Below are 6,352 nucleotides of genomic sequence, written 5' to 3'. Positions count from 1 at the left end.
AGCAGCTGCAGCACTGACATCCTGCTGTTCTCCGAGCACGGCTAAAAGCAAAGCAGACCTTCCCCGCTGGATTAAAGCTTTCCAAACTCCTGCCGTTGTATTATAAAACCCAGCTAACGCTGCTGACATCATGATGACATCATCGGGTTTATTTCCCAGACTTAACAAAGCTCTTTCAGCAGTTGGACCGCTGCAGACATTAGTCTGCTCAGTGGTGCCGTCATGAGGAGTAAACTGATCCGAAGTCTTGGCACCGCACCTTTAAAAAGAGATCCGTTGTAGTTTGTGATGCGGTAAACTCCATGACTAACGCGGTCGCCCTCCACAAACGCTGACCTCAGACACCGAACCCCTGAAAACAACCTCTCTTCTCAAGAAATCTTCTGCTGCTCTGTTTTTTTCTTTTGAAAGGCGCCCGAGGGCCCGACGCGCACGAGCACGGGTCGTGGATTACAGTTGGATAGTATTAAAGAGAATTATCTGCTAATGACTCATTTAATTCAGACAACAAAAGGACCGGCTTAGCTGACATGATTAGGCTGAATAAAAGGAGACTTTTGGGGACGCAGCGCTGTCACTCACACACACTGATACGTCCAACACCCGCTCTGCAGCCAAGATTAGAAGACGGAGCGAGTTGTTTTCGTTTTGTTTTGTTTTAAGAACATTTCGAGAAGCCCAGCAGAAGAATTCATACGAGGATCGAAAACTGTAAAATGCAACAAAAGGACATTTGAGTCAATCACCAGACAACAGTAGGCTGCATGTTAATATGCTGGATAACCTATTATGATCCTAAATACACTTTAAACTGAAGTGTCCTGATTGGTTTCTACTGTATTCAGCGCTCATCTTTGTTGCCTTGCAACCGGTCGGTGAACTTGAACCGCAACCTTAATTCTGACTCGGGCATCTCAACGGCTATTAGATGGTACAGAGCAGACATTCGTGGTCCTCTGAGGATAAATCCTACAATTTGTTAGAGATGTTTTTGACATTTTTGGGAGTACCCAAGTTCAGGCGGTCAGATGTTTTCCCATAAATACATCAGAACATCGCAGGACAACTCAACGTTGACAGTCTGACCCTCAGAGACCTGTGGATGGCAAAGAAATCTCGCTTGGTTGAGCTCCTGGTCTGAAGTGCCTTCTTTGGTTTTGGACAGAGACACCTCTCCCAGCGTACTGCTTTATTGCCGTAAGCTTGCTGAAGTATTTTAAGGTTCTCCGTTGCCGATTTCCAGAGTTGATCATTTGATGTGCGCTCTCAGCTCATGTCCACAGAGAAATCACTCACGCACAGACCAGCACTCAGAAAAAAAAAAAAAAAAAGTCATACTGCAGCTGGAAGCCAAACCACCCACTGATGGAGCACTTAAAGTATTTTACCAGGTGACAAAATACAACATACTTAAATAACACCACCACCACAAACCATAAATATCCTCACTCCCAGCGTGCTGACCACACCTGTGACTGGAGGCCTCCACCTGCTGCACCAGGAAAACAGGAGACAGGATTAAAACAAATTACACTCGGAAAGATATCCCAAAATAACAGAACTAAAATCCCTTCCACTTAAACAACCAAGATTCAGTTCTCCACATGGACACAGAAGGAGCTCTGTTACAATTTTGCTTTGAGGTCAGAATGATTTGCATTGCTAGATGAATTCATAACAGACCTTTGCATCAGCTGACAATCCAACACCTTTCAGCTACCTGCAATAAAACGTTATGGCACGCATATAAACCGACATAAATGATTCAAAACACAATATCTCAAGGTGCCTATCTCCACATTACCCAAATAATAAAACACTTGCAATGGTTATAAAACATAGTTACTGATCAAACAAAAAAAAACCAACACAAGTTTAAATTACCCGAGCCAGACTTGAGCACAATAGTCCCATTGACACGGAGAAGGCACATCAGGCGTTGTTGTCAGAGTGTGGTGGTAAGCTGCAGCCTCTCACACCTGCTGACTATGAACCTAATTATTACTTTCTGCCTGCCTCCTGATTGCCCGTTAGCAGCGGCATTGTTCCTACTATACCTGTGCCACACGTGTTCAGACCAGACCCTGGTCACAAAAATAAAAGTTTCAAAGTTTCGATCTGTTGATTAAGCGGTTCTTTCGGCCCGTGTTAGGACTCTTTTACAAAATGGCTCATCAAGGGCCTAAACCTGGTACAGAAATAGTTACAATCTGTCTGGACTCACCGATATATTCTTGATTTCTTCTGCTTACCAGTCTGGGCAAATGAATGACAATAATAACGAGTAATATTGACAAGTTTTTTTTTTTTAGCTCGTTCATTGGTTCAAGTTCTTTCAACTTAGTCAAGCATAATAGCACTGCTGCCTTCAAAATGTGATTAAGCAGAATTTAGGTTGAATAATTAGTTTAAAGTCCTCTTGTTGGGTTTAAAAAAAAAAAAAAAAAAAAAGTTACCTGAACTCATACACTTGAGATTTTAAGTTGAATCGACTGTTTAAGTCACACAAGCAGTTGTTAGATGTCTAAGTCGAGCACACAGAACAGTTGATATGGCTGTAGCTTCTTATATTCTTGTAAATTAAATATCAGTATGTTTACAATGCTATTTATTTATTTACCCCATTATGTTGCATATCAATTAGCAGGACTTCTTTGTACATACGAATTTTGTTTTTTCTTGTTTTATTCTAGGTTATTTGTTTTCTGTCTTTTATGTGATATTCAAAGTACTTTGAATCACCATTGTGTATGAGAACATGGTCTGGCCTTAACTGCATTAAGCTTTGTGTGAATCAGCCGTTCAGTCAGCACAATAACAGCGTCCTCTATTCAAATCCCGACAAACAAACACTCACTGAATGGTTGTTGTGGACCCGAAGCTCTGAATGAAACACAGCTGAGTTGTTGCCTGAAAATATAAACCAGACATGACCTACATATCTTCTGGGACACCTGAGATGGACAAACACCACCTCTGCTGTGTCTTCCTGTTATTCTGGAGCGAGTGTGACGGTAATGTCTGTTCACAGACAGACAGACAGACAGACAGACAGACAGACACGAACAGGCTCTGTAGTCTCTGCATCATATGTGGTAACCCAGACGACCTTCATACCCCAAGAGTCACACATTTCTATGTTTGTATGTGTGTGTGTGTTTGTGTGTGTGTGTGTGTGTGTGTGTGTGTGTGTGTGTGTGTGTGTGTGTGTGTGTGTGTGTGTGTGTGTGTGTGTGTGTGTGTGTGTGTGTGTGTGTATATTGAAGCCCTCTGTTGCCTCGTCCTCTGGGACTGCTGGTGTCTGGCAGCATTTGCTCCCCTGATGGTTTCTGCTGCTTCACGTCCGCTGGCTTTGTTTGTCTGTTACTGTTTGTGTGTATCTATAATGAGTGTGTATATTTTTAATGAGCGTGTGCTTTTACAGCTGTAACCCTCCCTCCCCCCTACACACACACACACACACACACACACACACACACACACACACACACACACACACACACACACACACACACTGATTATTGTGATATTGCTGATACCGTTCAAATTATAATTTTTCTGTTTCCATTTGTATTTTTAATGTTTCCGTACTTACAAACTAAATACTTAAATGTGTCTCAGTGGGATGTTGCTGTTGCACCTAAAGGCATCTTTCTTGTTACTTTCAAGTCGACTGAATCCATTTTCTCATCGAAAAGCAAATTCACATCAGATGGTCAAAATCTAACATCTGGATCACCACCAAGGTCTTAATTATTTGCCTGATACCCAAATTACATTGAAATATTTGTATTCTTTTGACATCCCGCTTACAAAATGTTCTGTCTTTTATGAAAAAAAAAATTAGTTTAATCAATACTAACAGCGTGGCTGTAGGGCCACTGAAGTTCACCTCTTACATCCACATTGAAATATGCCATCACCATTCAACTTTGTTCAGATATTCATGGTCCCAGGAGGTAGACTCTTTTTGACTGACCTTCCTCCAGCACCTCCATTCGGTTGACATTTGTGGTTTAGAGTCTCCCAAATCACGTACTTCCCTCAGTACACTAACATGTAGTACTCTTACATGTCAGTACTCTGACTTGTGTAGTACTGGAATTTCAAGAAGGTAGTGTTGTTTCAAATCGCACACCGAACGCATCACCCGTCAGCACAACGGCCGGCTTTGATTATTTTACCCAGAAATGAACGTGTTTAACGGCGTTGCCACATTTCGTTGTGTGTTTCGTGTCTTTTAGATTTCAGGAAACTGCTTTATCGTCCTCTGAAGGTGTGACAGTACGCAGGAGGAGCCCGCTCTGTCTCCGATGGCTGATTGGGAGTCACCGTGCTGCTCCGTCACGTCGCCTGAAGAGATTACTGACTGACCCGCTGCCTGACAGCCTGGACCTGTGAGGGGTGGAACAACACGGGTGGATGTAGATTTGATTAGAGCACAGAGAGCTGATTGAGGGGAGGTCAGATGAGAGATGGAGGGGAGTGTGTACACACACACACACACACACACACACACACACACACACACAGTGCAGTTGAATATAGGAGATATAAGAGGAGCTCAGCAGAGTGCAGCCGTGTGCTGTTTCCTCCATGATGAGCTCTTCTGTGATCAAAGGGAGACATCCCCTTCCTCGTCCTCCTCCTCCTCCTCCTACCGTCCCCTCTTAGCTCTCTGTGCAGCCCCACCCCCCTCCAACTCCACAAACCTCACGAGGCCCCGGCATTTAGGATGTAATGAAGGTTTTTGACATTTCTCGCCCCGACGATGCCAGACACTCGCTCGCTTCTTTGAGTCAGACCTCTCAAGCTTCTGGCAGCTGCTGTTTCCATGGTAACGCAGTGGCTGGCTGGGGTGCAGGGGGGGGACTCGGTTTGTGGGTGGAGACGGTGGCCATTTTGCACACACGGCCTCTCCTCCTCCCTCCTTTAACACCTCCCCCCATCCCTGCCTCTCTTCGCTCACTCATTTATTCAGAGAGAGCGGGTGGGTGGGGGGAGGCAGGCAACTACTCAGCTCTGCCTGCAGTCTGACATTTTACCCACAAACCACTGCACCCATTCTTGGGATCTGGGTCATATTTTGAGTGACTCATCTTTTCAGCGGAATCATTCAGAGGAGGGAGGAGTGGGAGAGAGAGAGAGAGGAGACGAGTATGAGGATTAAAGGGATTGGAGGGAGGAGATGGTTGGAGCAGGCAGGGAGGGAGGGAGGCAGGAGGGTGGGTGGGGGGGAGAGGGATTAGTGTGGTGGGTTGGTGTGTGTTTGTTTTGCCATGTTGGGTGTTCCTCTGGGATCTGTGAACCTGACAGGGGAAATGAATTAGAGATCTGCTCGGGAGGCTCCATCAGTGCATTACCACCTTGGACCGTGTGTGTGTGTGTGTGTGTGTGTGTGTGTGTGTGTGTGTGTGTGTGTGTGTGTGTGTGTGTGTGTGCATGCGTACACGTGTGTGTGCATGCGTATGTGTGTGTGTGTGTATGTGTGCGTACGCGTGTGTGTTTTAGAGGGGTTGCCCTTTCTCTGCACTCAAATAAATGTTTCAAGACAAAGGCTCCATTCAGCAGACAGGAAAAGTGTGCGTTTCCATACAAGTGTGTGTAAGTGGGACAACACATGTAGCCGCTGTGGTCTGAAAATGGCAGGAGGCCCGACATGAAGCTGTGATTACATGAGAAATGAGCCGAGCAAGAAAACACAATGGTTTCCAGAAGTATGCGGGACGGCCGATGACTATCATGAAGCTTTGAGGACGTAAAATCACTTGGCGAGATCAACGGAGAATGTGGCCCGAGATCCTCTTAGCGTGAGCTTATTTTCAAACGCAATCAAACATGTCATCGGTCTCAAGTTCCATAAAGTCATTGAATTGAAAAGTAAAATGTGCACGAGAGAGCATTAAATATTTGCAGTTTTCCAAACGTCAGTTTCCCTCAAACAGAGACATTTTCCAATTATAGCTTAGCAACCGTAACGTTGCACAGTGTGGCTGTCGAGCTTTGCTCTGGTGTGCGCAGTGAAAACGCTCTCAAAACCCTGTTTAGTGATAGTCCATTAGCACTAAATCAAATATGTAGCCATCAAGTCCAAATTTAATCAGAATTTATATGCTTTTTTTTTTTTTTAAAGCAGTGAGTCAAAAGTTGTGTGCGCAAGACTGAATAGAACAATGACATTTCTGTCCGTCAGGCGCTGGGCAAATATTTATTTCATAACGCCGAGTCATGGTGTCTCACAAACATGATTCAGATAGAGATTCTACACAATGATGAAAAGCTTTCTCTACTGCCAATATTCTCTGGTGAGATACATGTAGAAACATCACATCATACGATTCGTTTTTTTTCC

The sequence above is a fragment of the Brachyistius frenatus genome, unplaced genomic scaffold (assembly GCF_029030835.1).
Source record: "Brachyistius frenatus isolate BFR_SWC_R1_liver_20210118 unplaced genomic scaffold, ASM2903083v1 Contig_36, whole genome shotgun sequence".
Lineage (NCBI taxonomy): Eukaryota > Metazoa > Chordata > Actinopteri > Embiotocidae > Brachyistius > Brachyistius frenatus.
The sequence above is the reverse complement of the archived record's forward strand: the minus strand, read 5'-3'. Positions refer to the sequence as shown.